Below are 23,292 nucleotides of genomic sequence, written 5' to 3'. Positions count from 1 at the left end.
ATGTTTGGCCTCTTGAAGAACAAAAATCTTAACAATTTATACAGAAAAATACAAAGGTATAAAATTTACAAAATACACAATATATACAATCTTAACTTTCAGCCCTTTACAAACTAATGTACAGTAGGAGTGTTACAAAAGATAAAATACCACTCCAAAAAAAAACAAATTTTCGTTGTACATTTAACATCTAGACAGTCAGCGATCACATTGTCTTTACCCTTGATATGAGTGATCAAAATATTGTACTCCTGCAACATTAAACTGGATTATTAAATTGGAGTTTAATTTCCTTAACCCTTTTCCTTAACAGTCACAGTGGCAACTTCTCTCTCATAATACGGTTTTATCATATTTATATGTCACAACTGTGTTGTCTTTCTCCCATCTGGGATTTTTACCACATAATCTACCTCATTTACTTTAGATTTAATCTCATAAGGACCATGGAATCTTGCTTGTAATGAGTTTGTTTGCACTGGGAAGAGAACCAGCACCTTATCTCCAGGCTTAAATGACCTCATCCTAGCTTCCTTATCATACCACGTCTTCATCTTCTCTTGAGCTAACTTCAAATTTTCCTTGGCCAAACTACAAGCTTTGTACAGTCTCTCTTTAAATTTCAAAACATAATCTAACAAACTAGTGTGTACTTCTTTATTAACCCACTGTTCCTTCAACAAAGCCAAAGGTCCTCGAGCTCTATGTCCAAACACAAGTTCAAAAGGACTAAAACCTAATGAATCCTGTACTGCCTCCCTTACTGCAAAAAGTAGTAAATGTGTACCTTCATCCCAGTCCTTTTCATTTTCCACACAATATGTCCTAATCATAGTTCTTAGTGTAGAATGAAATCTCTCCAAGGCTCCTTGTGATTCTGGATGATAGGCTGAGGAAATAATCTGCTTTGCTCCCAGTTTATAAACTATCTGTTGAAACAACCCAGACATAAAATTACTACCTTGATCTGATTGTATTTCCTTAGGCAGCCCAAAATAAGTGAAGAATTTTATAAGAACTTTTGTCACAGTTTTGGCTGTTATATTCCTAAGAGGTACTGCCTCTGGAAACCTAGATGCTGTGCACATGATAGTTAATAAATATTGATGTCCAGTTTTAGTTTTTGGCAAAGGACCTACACAGTCTACAATGGTTTTTGAAAACGGCTCACCAAATACTGGAATTGGTTGCAGTGGAGCCACCGGAGTAACCTGATTAGGTTTACCCACAATTTGACATGTATGACACGTTCTACAAAATGTCGCCACATCTTGTCTTAAACTAGGCCAATAAAAATGTTTAGAAACTTTGTTCATAGTTTTCTTTACCCCTAAATGACCACCCAAAGGAATACTATGAGCCACAGTTAAAATCTCATTCCGGTAAATTTTAGGAACAACAACCTGATGATTAACTTCCCATTCTTCACTAGCAGGAATTGTAGGCGATCTCCACTTTCTCATTAATACCCCCTTTTCAAAATAATATCCAACTGGTACTTTTTCAATTTCACTATCTGAAAGAGCTTGTTCTTTTAATTTAACTATCTCAGGATCCCTACCCTGCTCTGCTATCATCTCCTTCCGAGATAAAGACAAATCTTCCTGATCAGACTTACCATCAAAATCCTGATCAAATAAGGTAGGTAAGAGTGTTTCTGATACATCCTCAAAATTCAAATCTTGATTTGAACTGTCATGGGTAACAACCACATCCTTTACATCAGTCTTTTTATCCATAGCTCTTGTTACAACACAGGAAGAATCTGTGTTAGAATCCCTCCGTGGTTCCTCAGAATTTGAATTTATTGTCAAATGCACTTCTGGAAAAACTTGTTCACCTGCTAAATCATTCCCTAACTAAAGAGAAACATCATTCACAGGTAAACTGGATTGTAGTCCTACTTTAACAACCCCTGTAACTAATCCTGACCTTAAATTTACTCTATGTAAATGTACTGGCATAAGGGCACTCCCTACTCCTCATATAGTTTACCTCACCAGTGTCAGACTCATCACTAAACCTTAGCACACTGTCTAATATTGGTGATTGTGAAGCTCCAGTATCTCTAAGTATCCTTATCGGTACTGCATTGGATCCTTCTTTCAAGGATACAAATCCTTCTGTTATAAAAGCCTCATATCCCTTCTTAACTTGGTCAGACTCTGACACATCTTCATTAATATTTTCTAAACCCTGTAGCTTTACAGGTTTTTCCATATGCTGCACACAAGCATCTGGGGCCACTTCTTTCTCTTTCTGTTTCAATCGGAAGCAATTAGCCACTACATGTCCAGGTTTCTTACAATAATTACAAATAATACCAAAATGTCTTTCCTTCACAGGTCTCCCTTCATCCTTACTTTTCTCAACAGCTTCAGATTTAATGTCTGATTTACCTTGACTCTCTGTGCTAGTTTTCTTTTTAAAAGTTTTACCTGGAGAAAATGTATTCTTGTGAATTAAAACATACTCATCAGCCAACTTAGCAATCTCCTGCAATGTAGCAGTGTCCCATTCATTTAAGTATGTTCTCACTTCAACAGGAATGCTTCTTTTAAATTCCTCCTGCAAAATCAGCTCTTTCAATTTATTATACTCCCCATTCACATTTTTAGAGGAAACCCATCTCTCAAAACACACAGATTTCTCCTAGGCAAATTCCACATAAGTTTTTTCCACTGATTTCTTTAAACTTCTAAATCTTTCTCTATACGCTTCCTGAACCATCTCATATGCTTTTAATATATTCTCTTTAACAATATGATAATCCAGTGCTTGCTGAGTATTTAAAGCTGTATAAACTTGTTGTGCCTTGCCTTTAATTACACTTTGTAACATCACTGGCCATCTCTCTTTTGGCCACTTTAAACTCAGAGCAACTGTTTGGAAATGTTGGAAATATGTGTCCACATCAGCTTCATTAAATGGAGGAGCCAAAACAACCTTGCGACTAGCAATAAATTGTTTTGTAGAACCAGAAGACTGATTCCCAGACCTTATTTTCTCCATCTCCAGCTCAAATTTCCTCTGGTTTTCAGCTTCTCTTTCTTTCATTTCCACTTTAAGTCTTTCAAACTTTAACTGTTCATGATGCAACTGCATTTCCAGATTACTCATTGGAAACTTCTCTAATACCTCCTCCTCAAAATATTCCAAATTAATATAATGTTCAGCAATTTTCCTTTGTATGAAAGCCTTGGTAGAATTTCTCGTAATTCCTTTAATATCCAACTTCTTAGCAATCTCCAATACCACAGGTTTTCTCGCAGTCTCTAAAAATCCCGAGTCAGGCGTCTTCAAAAACCCGTCAATATCCATTGTTGCCGAATACAAAACACACACCAATCAAACCACAAAAAAAAAATCGGGTATTCCCTTTTACCACATCAAAAATGGCAATTACCAGCACTTAAACTCAAAATCGGAACATATCCCACAAGCCCCCAAAAATTATGTTACATAACCGGCAACAATGAATATTAATCGAGACAGGTTTTATAAAAACAACCAAACATTTATTAAACACGTATAAACGATAAGGGAAAAAAAAACAAAGGAAAACTTTAACCGGAGGTTAAACAGGTACGCAGCCGTTCACCAACTCCACTCGGCTCTGGTTCTTAAAGCGTTAAATGCAAAAACAGTTCTTATAGTGATACAGTCAGATACAGTTCTTAAAGCGATAACTTCGAAAGTCCAACAGTTTTACACATTCAATTGGGAGAGACTTCTCTGGAGAAGGATTTCTTCACCGACGCACCTTTACTGCTGGTTCTGTCCACAGGATTCCCGATGCTGAAAATGAACAGTTTAAGTCAACTGACCTTAAATTCCTTTAGAGAGAGAGAGCACCTTTTTGCATGAACTCATTGCCTTTTTGCAAGAGTTATCTCGATGCAGGTTCTCTCCAACGAAGACTCAATAAGGTCGATTCTTTATTAAACTGCCAAATGATACCGACTCCTCGCGATCCTTCACTTCGATGAATTCTTCACTCTCCCTTCAAAACTGTCAGAATTGAGCAAATTGGCACATCCAGCCACAAATTCCCAGTCCAATAAAATACTATATCTTATAAGAGAACGCACCCTCCGTTTTAAAAATGAAACTGTGTCACAAAAACAAACGCAACAGAAACAGAGGCACAGCACGTTTTACCTGGAAATCTACAAACTCAAAAACTAACTGTGTCACCTGGGTCGACCCTTATATAGTCACGGGGGCACATGTCATCACGTGACCTCACATCGGTGGGAAAATCACGTCAGGTGACCTCCAAAAGACCATTACATCATTCTCACAAAAAAATAGATCTCCTTGAGCATGTAACACAATCTAATCTCAGATGGGCCAATCTCCTATACACATCCCACATCCCTGATCCTGGGCAGATTCCCTCTCCCTGCTGTCATTCCTGGTCTGTGCTGGTCCCTATCTGGTTTCTGCTCCTGTTCCATTCAGTAATACAGAGAATGTACAGTCAGAGACAGGACAATCGTCCCAGCCGGAGCCACACTGGGACATCCTCAGCAATGGGTCCTCTCCCTGCTCTCAGACTCACACCAACCTGAGGAGATTTCTCCCTGTTTCATCTTCTTGTATTGCAGTGACCCACTGGTGTGTGAACACAACCTTTCTCGATCACTGTGATCAGTCTTCAAATGTTGAAAGGAGCTGAGCGTTAAAACCTGTCAGTTTCTCTCCTGGCCTGGAGATCTGTGTGAAGCGTTTGGACAAGGCTCTTTTCCAATCTATCAGATTGTTGTAGCTCAGTGGGGAATTCAGGAGGAACCTCTAGGGTAGTTAAGAAAGCTTATGGGGTGTTAGCCTCCATAAGTCGAGGGATAGAGTTTAAGAGTCGCGAGGTAATGATGCAACTCTATAAAACTCTGGTTAGGCCACACTTGGAGTACTGTGTCCAGTTCTGGTCGCCTCACTACAGGAAGGATGTGGAAGCATTGGAAAGGACACAGAGGAGATTTACCAGAATGTTGCCTGGTTTAGAGAGTATGCATTATGATCAGAGATTAAGGGAGCTAGGGCTTTACTCTTTGGAGAGAAGGAGGATGAGAGGGGATATGATAGAGGTGTACAAGATATTAAGAGGAATAGATAGAGCGGACGGCCAGCGCCTCGTCCCCAGGGCACCACTGCTCAATACAAGAGGACATGGCTTTAAGGTAAGGAGTGGGAAGTTCAAGGGGGATATTAGAGGAAGGTTTTTTACTCAGAGAGTAGTTGGTGCGTGGAATGCACTGCCTGAGTCAGTGGTGGAGGCAGATACACTAGTGAAATTTAAGAGACTACTAGACAGGTATATGGAGGAATTTAAGGTGGCGAGTTATGTGGGAGGGGGGTTTTAAGGGTCAGCACAACATTGTGGGCCAAAGGGCCTGTGCTGCACTGTACTATTCTACGTTCTATGTTCTTACCTGAGAGAGTGGCCACTCTGGGAAGTGGAAGCTCAGTGAACACGGAGGGAAGAGAGAGACAGGAGGATATTCCAGCAGGGTGAGCTGTGAGGAGGCTGGTGTGGAGCAGAGACACTGACAGAAGGAGAGGCTCCAGGCCGTTCCTAGTGTGGACCCCGCTGGCCTGAGCAAGGACACTTTGAAGAGGCAGTGCCTCAAGATGGCATCATCTATTGTCAATGATTATAAAATAAAATAACTGTGCCTAGAACACATGCACTCTTACAATTCAAACAACATTTTGATTTTACTTGTGCACAAGGAGAACAGCAGGGCTCCTGTCACCCACACTGTTCTGAAGTCTGAACAGGAATTTGCAGGTTGGCTTATCAATTATGGATATTCACCATTTAGTAAATTGTATATGCTTGAATTCTTCACTTGCAGAATCAATTGTCATTGACAACAGAGATGCTGAAAGTCAATAGGAACAACAAGCTGACACTTTGAAATCAGTAAAGCAATTGTCCCTTAGTTACGGCGTGTGTTTCCTATCGTACTGAGGTCGACCCTGACGCTCGCAGGGAAGGGTAAAGTCAGGCAGAGTGATAGTGATAGGAGACTCATTTGTTAGGGGGATCGACTGCAGATTCTGTGGCCACAGAAGAGAAGCCAAGCTGCTTGGTTGCGCCCCGAGGTGGGAGGGTTCAGGATGTCTCTGGTGGCTGCAGAAGATTCTCAGGAGGAAGAGTGAGCATCTAGAGGTCATGATACACATTGGCATCAAGGACAGAGGCAAAAAGGAGGTATAGAGGTTCTGCCCAATCGGTGTAGGGATTTAGGGAAGTGTCTGATGAGCAAGACTTGCGTGGTAATGATTTCTGTATCATCCCCAGTACCACGTGCTAGTAATGGCAAAAATAGGATGATAGTACAGATGAATGAGTGGCTGACGAAGTGGTGCATGGGCAGATTTCTGGATTTCCGGATCACTGAGATCTCTGCTGGAGAAAGGTAAGACCTGCAGGAAAAGGACATGGTACGCCTGAACCTGAGGCGATCCATATCCTTGCAGGCAGGTCTGCCAGAGGCTGTTCATCTAAGTTGGCAATGGGATAGGAATTGGAGTGATAGGGCTGAGGATGGGGCAGTTGGTATACAGTGTGCAGTGAGACTATGAGGAAGGACAGGCAGATGATAGGACAAAACTGCAGTCAGTAGGACCACCTCCTCTTTTATATCATTTTCCAATTTTGCACTATTTTAAATTTTGTCTATTTAATACACTTATTTAGTATATATACTTACCGTAATTGATTTACTTTTTTTCTATATTACGTGTTGAATTGTACTGCTGCTGCTATGTTAACAAATTTCATGACATAAGCCAGTGATATTAAACCTGATTTTGATTCTGACGGGGGGCAAAGATCAAAAATACAGTACTGAAGGTGCTATATTGGAATGCATGAGTATACAGAATAAGGTAGCTGATCTCATAGTGCAGTTAGAGATTGGCAGGTGGGATGTTGTGGGCATCACTGAGTGGCTGAAAGAAGATCATGGTCAGGAGCCTAGCATCCAAGGATTCACCTTGTACAGGGGAGTGTGGTGGCTGCCAAAAAAAGTGAAATCAAATCCCTTGAAGGAAATGACATAGAATCAGAAGATGTAGAAACCTTGTGGGTAGAGTTAAGAATCTTCAAGGGTAAAAACAAACTCTGATGGGAGTTATAAACAGGGCCTCGAACAGTAGCCTGGCTACTGTTGAGCAGATGAGGAGCATATGGCAGCTTTCGGCCTGTACTCACCGGAATTTAGAAGAATCTGTGGGGATCTCATTGAAATCTACTGAATGTTGAAAGGACTGGATAGGGTGGATGTGGAGAGGATGTTTCCTGCAGTGGGGCTATCCAAAACTAGAGGGCACAGCCTCAAAATTTAGGGGCGACCTTTTAGAACAGAGCTAAGGAGGGTTTTTTTTTAGCCAGACCGTAGTGAATCTGTGGAATGCTCAGCCACAGACTGCGGTGGAGGCCAAATCCATTGGCATATTTAAAGAGGAAGTTGATTATTTCTTGATCGGTCAGGGTATCAAAGGATATGGCGAGAAGGCAGGTGTAAGGGGTTGAGTGGGATCTGGGATCAGCAACAGACGCAATGGGCTGAATGGGCTAATTCTGCTCCTATGACTTATGGTTGTGTGATGAGGTTAGGGTTACATGGGTGTGATTGTCTGGGCAGTGCAGGTTGTTGTGCTGGAAGTGCTAAATTGCTATATTCAATAAGGAGGGACCGTCGACTCAGACCATGAGAGGCCTACGTCGGGCATTTTCGTGTCTTACTGTGTGGGAGGCCACTCCTCGCACAGACACTAGAGCAATGTGTGGTTAAGTGCCTTGCTCAAGGACACAAACACGCTGCCACAGCTGAGGCTCGAACTAGCAACCTTCAGATCACTAGACGAACGCCTTAACCACTTGGCCATGCACCCAACACAACTCAATAAATAACCTGCTAATTCCTAATTTCAGCTGCTGCTGGCTCAGAGTGAAGAGTCACAGGGAAGGTGGTGACCAACGTTTGAAGCTATGTTTTTCCTTTTTATTCTTGACTAAATTCATCATCTCTCTAGACATACAAGTTTCTCTTGTCTTTGCATCCCCATTCTTCCTTCTAACAGGAACATATCTTTCAATTGGTTTTTAAACATTTATTTATTGGGATACAGAATGGAAGCTCTTCAAGTCATGCTGCCCAGCAACTTACCTATTTAACCCTAGCCTAATCAGGTGACAATTTACAATGACCAATTAACTTACCAACACCTTTGGACCGTGGAGAAAACCAGAACACCCGGAGGAAACCCACACAATCACAGGGAGAACGTACACACTCCTTACAGACAGCAGCAGAAACTGAACCCAGATTGCTGGTATTGTAAAGCGTTTTGCTAAACACTAAGCAACCTTGCCACCCAAATGAGGAACACACCCATCTCCTTTAGCTCCACACAAAAAAAGTCCTTTTTGGTCACGGAGGAGGCCCTACTGCACTTAAAAAGATTCTTATACCCAACTGCATACGAACAATATACACTAAAGCTGCATTATTTCTGTATTCCTCTCCCTTGATTTTATCCAGATTAAAAATCTGGATCAGAGGTTTAGTATTTTTTATTAGGAGTGTAATTCAGTTTCTTTATTCTGTCTGAGTTCCAGCTCCAGGCGCTGTATGCCCAGATTTGGGTATGGAGGGCTCACCACCAGTTCCCAATTCATCTGCCTGAGCACCGGATGCCTTGTGCCTTCAATGGCCGCCTCCTTACCCACAATTCCAGGCGCTCTAGCAACTCCACACACGTGCCACTGCATGCAATTTAGGCCACCAGTGGTGCCTCAGGATGGAAAATCACAGGGCAGCTGGTGAGTGGTGGGGACAGACTTAACCTCACCGTGGTGACTGCGGAGCCCATTCTGGGAACTCCTGTTTGACGAACCCCACAGCTCAGTGCTCAGCTCCAAACCGCCACCGAAATGTATGATTGATTGCGTCCCTTCTGACGTTGGATGCATGTGCTCTGGGCTTCTGAGCAATTTCTGTTCTGCAAACTGTTTACAAACTTGCATTTAAACAGCACCTGTCACGATTTTACGGCTTCCTCGCTGCTTTCAGGTCTTATTGTCACCAAGACCTTCTCTTGTCCCTTTCATGCTCTCCTGTCCATTCTGCTCGCAGCGCCAATTGTGTGAAATCAGGTTCGGTGAACGGGGCAGAAGACACTCGCTACCGGTAAGTTAATTACCTCATTTACAGAAAATAAACAATAGACAAATGATAAACAGTCAATAAACCCATCAAGTTACAAATCATTACCTGCAGTGTACACACAGGCCTTCACTGCACCGCTATTCCTGCATCACCAGTCGCAAGCCAGTTAGTGGTGACCCAGAGAGCAAAAGGGACCGACTGCTGGATTCATGTTCGACCAGCGTCGTAGCACCAAACGGCAGTCAGTGCAGTGGCGGCGCCAGAGATTTTTTCTTGCTGGTGCTACAGTGGGGCTGAATGATTCAGTGATGGTGCTGAGGGATGTACGCTATGGTAATATGTATTTGCAGGGCCAGACACATGGCATTCAAAAGTCAGTTTCAAGCATTATGTGCCGACTATAAATGCCTCCGTTGATCCACAAGCAACAGCAATTGATAGATCTAATATAGAAGTGAACTGTTACCGTGTCAACGGCATCGGAGACAACCGGGGCTACACGGAGCATAAACAAAACAAACAAACAGAGCATCCGAGCAACAGCGGACAACATGAATCACGCACCGATCCCGCAATCAGTGTCAAATGCGTGTTCACCACACCAACCCACTGCTATTCGCATTACATAGACAGCAATGCCAAAAGATACACCGTTATTAAAGTCAAATAAGGCAAACAACAGATGCAAGGCTTTACCAGGCGTACTCTGACCATGCAATACCTCAATTAATTCGGCTATTGAATTTAAACAAAAATCAACAGAATCACTGCTTGGAAGTCTAAACAAAACTGGTAGGCTTAATAGCAGTAAACATAATATTTTAGGATTTGCAGGAAACATAAGGACTATGGGGTATCCACCACAAAATAATAATAATAATAATAATCAGCATTAGTCTTGGCCCAAATTTTTTTAAAAAATCAACTGCACTCACCATTGATGTTTTCAGAGAAGCAGAATCCGCCTTTTGTTGTGATCAATGATTTTCTGGATGTCAAGTGCCTGGTCCTCCGGTTGTTTATGGCCAACAGAGCCAAGTTGCTGTTCCGAGCATCGCCGCTGCTGTTCTTAGGTAGCTTTTGAGGCGTCTGAGGCAAGAGAAACTCCGTTTGCATGAGACAGATGTCACAGGTAGAGTCGGTGATATACAGATTAGTTTGTATAAATCTATAAATGCATCGCAGTAGGGTCTCATTGGAGCTAGAAATTCCACTGTGTCGTTCACTGTCTGTCCTTGCCAGAGACTCAACCACTGCTCTCATATACTCACCATTTTCTTGGACAATCTTTGCATGTCCTTTATCAAGCATATTTCCCAGTCTTGCACCGTCTTGTTTTCTCAATCTGAATTTGGCCCGCGCCTCCATCGCAAACTTATGGGCCGCACTGACACGGTGGGTTTTGAAAGCTGCTGTCGCTTTCCGCCAGTTGCGGTAACCGGAGACTCAGAATGGAACCCATGTCCTCCACGCAGGAAATGCCTGCATGCGAAGCAGAATGTAATATCTTTCGTGATCGAATATTCCAGCCAGTCAAACCACCCACTAATAAAACCCCTTTGCTGACTGCCAAACTTGTTGAGAGCAGCGAAGGGTACTTTTTCAATGCTGGCCAACGGGGTCCTTCCTCAGGCTGCTGGCTAACAGTATTCCCACTCGCACTAAGAGCGGCTTCATCCACCTTCTCTTCCCAATCCCACTCCATTTCTTGTTCCTCTCCTCCTCCGATGAACTGCTGTCGTCCTCATCCCCACTGACTCCTTTCTACATGTCACCTTCAATTAAGACCGGCTCAGGCTGAGACACCACTGATTCCTCTGGTTGAGGTAGTTTTCTCACTAAAAATTGATCCATTCTTCACGCCACCAAAATAATGCACGTGCCAAGCCCACGCTCGCTTGCAAAAGCACAAGGCGTGTGTGTGTGTGTGTGTGTGTGTGGGGGGGGCATCCGTTAGTCTCGTGAGACCATGGATCTGTGCCTGGATGTATACTATCAATCTCTCGTGTGAGTGAGAGTGAGTGACGTCACCACCTTAAGTGATCTTAGATCAGCTTAACTGATCTGAGGACAGCAACGGCGAGACATTGACAACAAACGAATAAACAGAAGCGTAGAGTGGATCTGACAGAGTTTACAACTTTATTGCTGCGTGGGTGCTATGGTAATTGGGGGCGCTGTTTCACTAGATCAACTGGAGAAACAAGCTGTATTCAAAACTATACAGAGAAAGCAAAGCAGCTGCAATTTGTATGTGAAATTTCAGTAAATTTCTTGGTGGTGCTACACTGGTGTTATTGCAATTTCTGCTGGGGCTATAGCACCAGCTAGCACCACCTTAGCGCCACCCCTGAGTCAGTGGAAGGGCTGCAAATGCTCCTTAAACGGGTCACTCCTCAGCTAACAAGGAGGAAGAAAATGCATTGGGTTCCAGAGTGGAACTAAAAAAAATAGCAACACAGACAAAATGCTGGAGGAACTCAACAGGTAAGGCAGCAGCTATGGAAATGAATAAACTGTTTACACTTTGGGCGGACCCTTCATCAGGACTGGAAAGGAAGGTGGAAGATGGCAGAATAAAAGGTGTGGAGGAGGGGGAAGGATGATAATTAGATAGTGATGGGTGAAGCTGGGTGGGTAGGAAAGATAAAGGGCTGGAAATGAAGGAATCTGATAGAGGAGGGTGGAAAGGAAAGGAGGGAAAAGCAGGTGAGAAGAGGTCAGATGCCAGAGTGGAGAATAAAAGGAGAGGGGGAAATATTTTTACTAGAAGGAGAAATTGATATTCATGCTATCAGGTTGGAGATTACACACTTGCTCCTCCACCCTGAACATGGTCTCATCTTGGTATGGGAGGTATGGACTGATGAGTCAGAATGGGAAAGGGAGTCAGAATTAAAATGTTTTGCCACCTCAAAGTTCTGCTTTTGGATGGAGCGGACATGCTCGATGAAGCGTTCCCCCAACTTACAACAGGTCTCCTCAATATCAAGGAGCCTGTATTGGGAGCACCTGTCACAAAGCACGACCCCAGCAGGTTCGCAGGTGAAGTGTTGCCTCACCTGGAAGGACTATTTAGGACCCTGAATGGTGATGAGGGAGGAGGTGAATGGGCAGGTGTAGCTTGCAGGGTTAAGTGCCGGAGGGGGAAGAGGATGTGTTGGTTGCAGAGGCTCAGGGGGTGGGATGGAAGGACTAGAGGGACTCTATCACTGTTAGGGTGGCAGGAAAATAAGATGCCTCCAGGTGTTTGGGAAATGGAGGAGGTGAGGGTGAGGGTATTGTCAATAGTGGAGGAAGGGAAACCCCGTTCTTTGAAGGAGAAGGACATCTCTGATGTGCTGGATAGGAAAGCCGATTCCTGGGTACACATGTGATGGATATGAAGGAACAAAGAAATAGCATTTTTCAAAGGTTTCAATAGCTACATTTAATGTCAGAGAAATGTATACAATATACATCCTGAAGTTCTTCTCCTTCACAAACATCCACGAAAACAGGGGAGCGCCCCAAAGAATGAATGACAGTTAAATGTTAGAACCCCAAAGGCCCCCCCCAGCTCCTCCCACCCACACATAAGTAACAACAAAGCAATGACCCTCTCTCCCCCACTTGCAAAAAAGCATCAGCGTCCCCCACCAAGCCCTCAAGCGTGCAGCGAAGATTCAATAAAGACACAGCCGCAGTACCCCATAGACGACTCATTCACCTGGTAATCTGACATACCACAGGCTCTCTCTCTCCCTAATAAGAGAAAAAGGAGTGTCTCTGTTTCACAGCAAGAGGGCAGACAGCAAACAACTCACTGAATTATGATGTTAAAAGTCCATTGCATCGCTTTTTCCGAGCTCTGTGCCCAAAGAACTCAGGTCTCTGGGCACACAGCCAGCCCCCAGCTCACTGCTTTCGATTTTCCTTTCTTTTCAAATCTTTTTACTATTAGTATCCAAAATTAACATGAGTACATCGAAGTAAGCAACACTTACAATGTCTCAAGAAATAAAAACATTATTTTAGATTGAAAACGCTTTCAATTTTCCATGTACTCCCACATATTCCACTCTCTCCTCCTACCCCTCCTACCCCTCCTCACAGTCCCCCACCCTACTCTCATGACTATACCCCTTCCCCACACAAAACCACCATGGTGGGCTTCACAGCTGAACAGGTGAAAAGACAGCTGAAACGTCTCAACCCAAGCAAGGCTGCAGGACTAGATGATGTCAGTACTAGGGTGCTCAAAGCCTGTGCCCTTCAGCTATGTGGAGTACACCATGTATTCAACCTGAGCCTGAGGCTCTGGAGGGTTCCTGTGCCGTGGAAGACGTCCTGCCTCGTCCCTGTGCCGAAGACGCCGAGCCCCAGCGGCCTCAATGACTACAGACCGGTGGCATTGACCTTCCACATCATGAAGACCCTGAAGAGACTTGTTCTGGAGCTGCTCCAGCCTATGGTCCGGCCACACTTAGACCCCCTCCAGTTCGCCTACCAGCCCCAACTAGGAGTTGAGAATGCCATCGTCTACCTGCTGATCTGTGCCTACGCCCACCTGGACAAGCCAGCGAGCACTGTGAGGGTCATGTTTTTTGACTTCTCCAATGCGTTCAACACCATCCACCCTGCTTTGCTGGGGGAGAAGCTGACAGCAATGCAGGTGGATGCTTCCCTGGTGTCATGGATTCTTGATTACCTGACTGGCAGACCACAGTACATGTGCTTGCAACACTGTGTGTCCAACAGAGTGATCAGCAGCACTGGGGCTCCACAGGGGACTGTCTTGTCTCCCTTTCTCTTCACCATTTATACCTCAGACTTCAACTACTGTACAGAGTCTTGTCATCTTCAGAAGTTTTCAGATGACTCTGCCATAGTTGGATGCATCAGCAAGGGAGATGAGGCTGAGTACAGGGCTACAGTAGGAAACTTTGTCACATGGTGTGAGCAGAATTATCTGCAGCTCAATGTGAAAAAGACTAAGGAGCTGGTGGTAGACCTGAGGAGAGCTAAGGTACCGGTGACCCCTGTTTCCATCCAGGGGGTCAGTGTGGACATGGTGGAGGATTACAAATACCTGGGGATACGAATTGACAATAAACTGGACTGGTCAAAGAACACTGAGGCTGTCTACAAGAAGGGTCAGAGCCGTCTCTATTTCCTGAGGAGACTGAGGTCCTTTAACATCTGCCAGACGATGCTGAGGATGTTCTATGAGTCTGTGGTGGCTAGTGTTATCATGTTTGCTGTTGTGTGCTGGGGCAGCAGGCTGAGGCTAACAGACACCAACAGAATCAACAAACTCATCCGTAAGGCCAGTGATGTTGTGGGGATGGAACTGGGCTCTCTCACGGTGGTGTCTGAAAAGAGGATGCTGTCCAAGTTGCATGCCATCTTGGTCAATGTTTCCCATCCATTACATAATGTACTGGGTGGGCACAGGAGTACATTCAGCCAGAGACTCATTCCACCGAGATGCAGCACAGAGCGTCATAGGAAGTCATTCCTGCCTGTGGCCATCAAACTTTACAAATCCTCCCGTGGAGGGTCAGACACCCTGAGCCAACAGGCTGGTCCTGGACTTATTTCATAATTTACTGGCATAATTTACGTATTACTATTAACTATTATGGTTCTATTACTATTTATTATTTATGGTGCAACTGTAATGAAAAACCAATTTCCTCCGGGATCAATAAAGTATGACTAGGACTACAACTATGACTATGACACGTCAGGCAGTGGCACTGGCCTTGAATCTGCCCACCTCCAGAGCCACAAAAATCCGGCACCTTGAAGGCGTGCCAGTCTTCTAGACAATAGACAATAGGTGCAGGAGTAGGCCATTCATCCCTTCAAGCTGGCACCGCCATTCACTGTGATCATGGCTGATCATCTACGATCAGTACCCCGTTCCTGCCTTCTCCACATATCCCTTGGCTCCGCCAACTTTAAGAGCTCTATCTACCTCCTTCTTGAAAGCATCCAGAGAATTGGCCTCCATTGCCTTCTGAGGCAGAGCGTTCCACAGATAGGCCACGTGCTTCGTATGTTGAATAGCGTCTAGTCGTGAGACCCCCGACAGCGGGTCCCATTCCCGCAAAGAAACAAAGTCGGTGTGTAACTCCAGGTCAGGGTCTTCAAAAGAACCCGAAAGGGAATAACAGAGATAGAGAAAGAGCTGTTTCCGAAGATGCAAGCAAAGGTGCCATCATCCTCCGAAACTCCACCCCTTGAGGGAAAGGTGGGAAGGGGCACCATCAAGATAATCCTGGGAATCAGTAGTCTCTCGTGATGGAGAGAGCGGGGGAGCGAGGTGTCAGAAATAGATCAAGTGAATTTTAAGGGCAGGGTGGAAGTTCGAGGCAGATTTGATACAGTTGTGAGGCTAGCGCAGGGGCAAGTAGCACCACCAGTGCATTTGTCAGTGCAGCAGAGGATGAACTGGGGAACACTGAGGACAGAACCTACCGTTCGGAGTTGCCCTCAGGCAGGAAGGTAAAGGGGTGAGCAGGTAACAAACAGGACGGAGGCAGGAAACGGGAGACGGTATTGTGTGACGGGAGTTCTGGGAAACAGAAACATAAATGGCAAATCGAAGATTGAACTGCCTTACCGTCCAGTGATGGAGCCATTAGACAGGATTTAAATAAAAGGAGGAAGTATTTGAGGTATTGTTGATATTTGTGAACCTGTTTTTGATGGCAATCAGATTAGATTAGTTAAGGATTTTTAAACAGCTTTAGGAGTTATTATGGATGCCAAACCTTTAAGAGACAGTGTTTTATATTGATAGTAACGCTGAGGGAGAGAGGAAAGTAACACAAAGGAATTACTTTTCAACAATAGTGGGTTTGGGGAGTAATCTCCAGATGCCTCCAGACGTATCCATGGACCAAATTAAAAAATAATTTAGGAAAATTTGAGGCTGTTGAGCGTTTAAAAGGTTTGCATGATTGTGTAAGAACAGATAGGTTATTGATGTTGATTAAATTTGATGGGGAAAAAATTGCCAAATAGGGTTAATATGAGTTTGAGTCTATGTGCCGCCCCCTCGGAGGTGTTTTCGGTGCCAGGAGTTTGGTCATATAGCAACTGTGTGGGGCAATAAGCGGTGTGGTAGATGTGGTGGAGAACATGATCACAGCAATTGTGGAGAGGCGTTAGGCTAAAATGTAGCACCTGCGAGAATAGCTCTGCTTATGCAGGGTCTCCTGTATATAACAAAGCGTGGAAATGCAGTGTGCGTGGATGCAGATGGGCATATCACAAACCTAGGCTCTGCAGGAAGTACAGAAGACAGTCAATAGGGCCTATTAATGTCAAGAATGTGGATAGATTAAAGTCAGTGTGTAACATGCATGATTGTATAACAAAGGATTCATTAATCTCATGGCAGATCTGGTAAATTGTACAGCACAAACTAAAAGTAGAACAGAACAAATGTAAGTTATATTAAAAAATGCAAAAAATATCTAGAGATAAATACTTAACTCGACAAGTTATTAATGATGCTTTACAAGGAGCAAATAATTTTCAGACATCAAAGGAAGTTTATTAATGGTTTTTGCAATCTTACAATGGAATGCTAGAAGTTTGTTGCCTAATGGTGAAGAATTGAAGAAATCTGGTGAGTTACCAAAGAAAACTAATGTGAGCAGGAATCCTGGTTGAAACTTTGTCGAAATTTTAAGTTACAAGGTTATGTTGATGTAAGATGTGATTGGAAACTGGTTACTGGAGGAGGAGTGGCTGCCTTCGTTCAAAAATGGGTTAGCACATGGTGTAATGGAAATTGGAGTTGTCTATGAGTCCATTGTGGTTGAAATTTGGGAAAAGTACAGATAATAAATTTTTATAACCTTTGTGATAGGTTAACACCTGATACATTGGAAAGTGTGGGTTGTGTGGGGAAGTGTGTGACTGGGAAGCTATAGTAAGAATAGTAGTGAGAAGGGCAAAGAGAATGTATTGGGGAACATACTGTGATAATACTGGGAAAGAGATCCAGGTCAGGGAAGTTTGGGGTCTGATACAGAAAATGGGGGTAGTTAGAAAACTTGATGCATTATCAGTTTTGTATTGTGGGGAGAAGATTGCAGTTACTGACTCTGAAAAAGCAGGATTATAAGCAAAAACATTTGTCAGTGTACATGGTTTGGCCAATTTAAGTAAAGAAGAGAGGTCATACAGAAACAGCTTGAGCAAGAGATCTTCATATTGCTGAGAAGTGTTCCAGTTCCTGCTTGGATGTTCAATTTACATTGTCTGAAATGTTGGTCAGACATCACCTGGGAAAGATGGCATTTGTTATAGTGTTTCCACGGTTATCAGAGTGAAAACTTGTTATGGTTTTGGAATTCTTTAACACAATATGGGTTGAAGGGCGACTTCCTGTTTTCTGGAAATTATTGGTTGTTATCCCTGTATTGAATTGAAACCTGGTAAGGATCAATCAGATCCTTCCAATTACAGACCTATTTCACTAATTTCACAGGTATGTAAGATAATGGAATGAGTGGTTATTGCAAAACTTTATTTTGTGGAACATATAATTTGTGGAAAATTATCTGTATATCAATCTGGATTTTGTAAAGATAAAATGACCATGGACTCGGTGTTAAGTTTGGAATCCGTTATTTGTAAGGTCCAAATTAATAAAGTCAGTGGTAGCAGTTTTCTTTGATGTGGAGAAAGCTTATGACATTTTATGGACACAAACATTTCCAAACTGTTTTATGCTAATGACAGTGAAGAGTGCAAGAGAGGCAGGAATATAAGTTTTACAGTTAGCAAAATGCAGGCAGCTATGTGAATGGGGACATAGGTGAGGGATAAAAAATTTTTATTGCCAAGACTCATTGATTTTCATTTGGACACTGTGCTGCCCCAGGAGATGGAAAGTGTCAGTAGCTTTAAATTCTTTATGTTCACATATCAGATAGTCTCAGCTGGAGCCAGTACAGAAGTGCAATTGCATAGATTTGGCATGTCATCAGGCTCCTGAACTGGCTTGCATAGCTTCAGTCAGCACTACTCTGAACTGATTCTAAAACATCATTTTCAAAGATTCTTTTCAACTTATGTTCTTAGTAATTTTTATATTTGCACAGTTTATGTTCTTTTGCACATTGATTGTTTGTCAATCTTTGTCCATTTATGTAAACACCTATATGAAACTGAATCTGAATGAGGTATATTGTACACATCCATACTCTGAACTTAACCCTCTGCTTTAGAAAACATGAAGTCATAGAGCGATACTGCACAGAAACAGGTCTTGGCGCTCAAAACAAAATGTCACCGTGGGTCAACATTAACCATTTCAGATTCCAAGCCGGTGGAGTTTATTGTCCTGTGGACAAGTGCATGTCTGTACAGGTGTAATGACAAACGTACAGGAGCATCTCAGGTACCTGGTATCATATAGGTAACATCCACAAGGAAAACAGAAATTAAACATGAATTGTAACAAATTTCTACCGGAAAAGTCACAAATAGAACAAAAGTGAATTTTAATGCAAAGTAGTCTGTGTTACCAGACGGGTAATTAGGGTTGTGCTGGTTGGTTCAAGAACCCAATGGTGAAAGGGAAGTAGCCCTTGCATGTAGGTGACAGAGTGAACAGTGTCCATGGTTATCATAAACACAGTGAGGAACGGAAAACAACAGGTTGGTGGAAAGTTCAGCAGTGCCACCTGACCAAGTGCAAACAGAAATGATCCAGAGACAATAGCAGAACAACCGAGAATGTGGGACCCCCTCCGGGTAGGGGATGTGAGAGAGCTGACTGGTTCAGGAGTCTGACAGCAGTAGGGAAGACGCTGTTCTTGAGCCTGGTGGTCCGGGATTTCAAACTCCTGTAACTTGTCCAGGAAGATAGCACAGAGGGAATGGCCAGAGTGACAGGCATCCTTGATGAGACTGGAACAGGAACAGGCCCTTTGGTGCACAATGTTATGTTGGAGTAATTAATGTAGTAATTAAATGCCTAACTCAACTCATCCCTTCTGTCCTAAAATTGTCCCTACCCCTCCATTCTCAGCATATTCATGAGCCTTATACATGCCTCTGTCATATTTGTTCCCACCATCACCCCGGCAGTGAATTCCAGGCACTTACCAGAGTCTGTGTACATCTCTGCTTTGAACTTTCTACCTCTCACCTTAAATAGGTCCTCTGCTATCAGACATCTCGATCCTGGGAGAGAGCTACTGGATGTCTCCTCTGTCTATGTCTCATATAATCTTATAAAACTCTGTTGGGTCTCCCTTTGGCCTCCACACTGAGAGATGGTGTCCTCCAAAGATACCCTTCCCCACCTCCCCCCCCCCCATGCATGTGCTCTGGTATTAGACATTTAATACCAGACATTAGACATTGTAGGAAATCCAGGCTTCATGTCTGCTTCCAAAAAATTCTGTGAACCCCCTGAAAGATTCTCAATTCAGCAGCCAGAGCCTAAGTTGATCCTTATTCCATTCCACCACAAACAGAGGAGCCTGTGACAACGCTGTCTTATCACTGTGCACTGATTTCACTGAGAGAAGCTTATTACCCACAAATTTTATTCATACCAATCTAATTCAATTCTTAAAATTTCAGTTGGAAAATTTTCCTCTGGTCATGTGTGGTATAACAACACAGCGGTTAACAAAACATTTTACAGCATCAGAGACCTGGGTTCAATCCCACCGCGTCAGTCAGGATTTTGTACGTACTTCCCGTGACCAACTGGCTTTCCTCCAACATCCCAAATATGTACAGGTTGGGGTTAGAACGTTGTTGGCAGCAGGAGCATGGCAATACCAGCTGTCACAGGGCCAGTTCACCAAGCTCAATTCTCGCTCCTTACACAGATGTAAGGTGTTTGTACATTCTCCACGTGTTCACCAGGGTTTCCTCTGAGGGCTCCTCTTTCCTTACACATTCCAAAGATGTACGGGTTAGAACGTTAACTGGCAATTGGGTAGGAAGGATCGTATCATGTATCTCTAAATACAAAAGTTATAGCAGTCCAGGAAAAGGAAATTCCCCCTTATGGAATTTGCAAAGCAATACACAGAAATTTGAGATGTGAGATAAAAATTTGCTTTAAGTTGCAGTTTTTGACAGCACAGATTTGTATTACAATAAATCACAGTATGGACCTTTCTTGGGAATACAAGCCCACCACCAGTATCGGTGGTTGGCTGCACACATTACCATCGTCCCTCCTTACCTCTCTTCCTTCCATGTGGGAATCAGGACACTTAGAAAACAGAACACTACAGCACAGCACACACCATTTGGCCCATGATGATGTGACAACTGTATAACCTACCCCAAGATCAATCTAATCCTTCCGTTCCACAGAGCTCTCCGTTTTCCTATTATCCAAGTGCCTATTTAAGAATTTCTTAAATGTCCTTAATGTATCTGCCTGAAACACCATTACAATGGCATGCTGTCCCTACATATTCCTCCAATCACATTAAAATTATGCCCCCACCTACTCCACCATATTAGCCATTTCCATCCTGGGAAAAGTTCTCTGGCTGTCCACTTGTGGTGTAACTGTGCAGGTGGACGGTGTATTCTGTGTATCCACACTCAGACCACAATCCCACTGAACATGCGAGGCAGGTGGTGTGTCGATCTACATTGACAATGACAAAGACATTAATGCAAAGGTTGTGTTCTTTCAAGATCCCTTAATCATTCGGAAACTGGACAGAAAGTTCCTGGATTCTGCACAATCAGATTTCTGAGTTGGGCAAGTCTTAGATTAAGTATTGCCCAAGTGTGAAAAGACCACGGCCATTGTGTTATCCACTGGGGAAAGACCAGAAGACATAGGAACAGAAGTGGGCCATTCAGCCCATCAAGTCTGCTCCAACCTTTGATCATGGCCACTTTATTTTCCCTCCCAACCCTGTTTTCCAGCCATCTCTCCAGAGCCTTAAATGCCCTTATTATTCATGAATGTATCAACCTCCATGTTGTTTTTTTTAATATATTTCATTAATATTTGAGTAATATTGTGAATATATTGTTTAAGCATTCTTTGTTTAAATAATTCATTACAGGTTATATATAACAGTATGTGAATGGCTAACATGTACACCACCATGTTGTAACTACCTACCTGTTGTGGTGCAGTGAGATGTTCCAGTTTAAAAAAAATACTGCACAATTTCTTCAGAGAAGAAAGACAGTAGAGTTTAAAAAAGGCAGAAAATTGACAAAATTCACAGGTTCATTAACAGTGAGTACTGGGTTAGAATAATCATAATTTTTTTAAAAAAGTAGAGCTGACTAGCTACTTTGGAAACATAGACATGTTCAATTGCACAACAAGTAACTGGCTGATGTGTACTGAATGAACTGAGCAGTATCTTGATGCAACAAAATAGCCAATAAGAAACAAGTACCAGTGTTGCTGAGTGCAACAGGTGGAAGAGCATACAGTTTGCTTAGAAGTTTAAATGCTCTAACCAATGTCCATATCCCTCCACTTTCCTCAGATTCATGTGCCACTCTGAAGGTCCCTCAAAAGTCTCTAATGTATTTGCCCCTACCACCATACCAGGTAGCCATGACTGAGTAAAAAAACTTACCCCTCACATCCCCCCTCATCTACTCCCTCTGACCGTCAATGCAGGCCCTCTGGTATTAGACATTTCTAACCTGGGGAAAAAACGACTCCCCATCTACTCTATTTATGCCGCTCATAATCTTGTAAACCTCTATCAGATCTCCTCTCAGCCTCTGGTGCTCCAGAGAAAACAACCCCTTCTGCACCCTCTCCCAAGCCTTCCTATAATGGAGCGACCAGATCTGTATGCAGATGTGACCTAACCTGAGGTTTATAAAGTTGCAACTTGAACTCAATGCCTTGACCAATAAAAACCATTCCATAAGCCTTCTTAACAACTTCTGAACCTGTGCAGCCACTACCAAGGAGCTATGGACGTGGATCCCAAGATTTCTCAGCTCAGCAATACTATTAAGGATCCTGCATTTGCCCTACCAATATGTAACATCTCATATTCGTCTGCCATTTCTCAGTCCAATCTAAAACTGATTTATATAACACTGCATTCTTTGCCAGTCTTCTATTCTATCCACAACTCTTCCAATCTTGGTATAATCTGCAAATGTACTAACTCAGCTTTCTAAATTTTCACCCAGTTCATTCTTATACATTACAAAGAGCAGAGGTTCCAGCACAAATTCCTGCATAACTCCACTAACTACGGATCTCCAGCTCGACTAAGTCCCTTCAACCACTATCCTCTGTCTTCTATGTGCAGGCCAATTCTAAATTCAAACAGCCAATTTGTCATCATCCCAATGCATCTTCTGGGTTAGCCTCCCACAGGGGACTTTGTCAAATACCTTTCTAACCTCCATGTAGACAACATCCACTGCCCTACCCTCATCAATCTCCCTTGTCACCTTGTCAAAAACCTCAGTCTAGTTGGTAAGGCACGATTTGCCCTGCACAAAGCCACACTGGCTCTCCCCAATCAGGCCGGGGTCTCTAAATACTCACATATCCTCTCCCTAAGAATTTTAGTGAGCAATTTCTCAACTGCTGAATTGAGTCACTGGTCTATTAGCTCTCATGATTTTCCCTTGTTCCCTTCTTAAACAGAGGTCCAAAATTAGACACTCGCCAGTCCTCTAAGACATTGCCTGTGGCTAGAGGTGGCATGAAGATACTGGTCAAGGTCCCAGCAATCTCATCTCTTGACTCCTTCAATAACCTGGTGTAGATCCCATCAGGCCCTTGGGACTTATCCACCTTAATACCCATTAGGAGGCCCAACACTTCCTCCTCCTTGAGCTCCAAATGCCCTAACATATTTATACACTCAGCATTGACCTCCTGGTCTTCCATATCATTTCCCTTAAGAAATGCTGAAGCAAAGTACGCAAAGTATTTCACTCACATTCTCTGCATCCAAGCAAATGTTCCCCCCTTTATCCTTGAATGGATCCACCCTCTCCTTAGTTATCCTCTGCCTCTTGATGTATGTGTAGAATGCCTTGGGATTCGCCTGAATCCTACTTGCCAAGGAGTTTTCATGGTGCCTCCTGGTTTTCCTAATTTCCTCCTTTAGTTCTT

The sequence above is a fragment of the Mobula birostris genome, chromosome 10 (genome assembly GCF_030028105.1).
Source record: "Mobula birostris isolate sMobBir1 chromosome 10, sMobBir1.hap1, whole genome shotgun sequence".
Classification (NCBI taxonomy): domain Eukaryota; kingdom Metazoa; phylum Chordata; class Chondrichthyes; order Myliobatiformes; family Myliobatidae; genus Mobula; species Mobula birostris.
Note: the sequence above shows the minus strand (reverse complement) of the source record.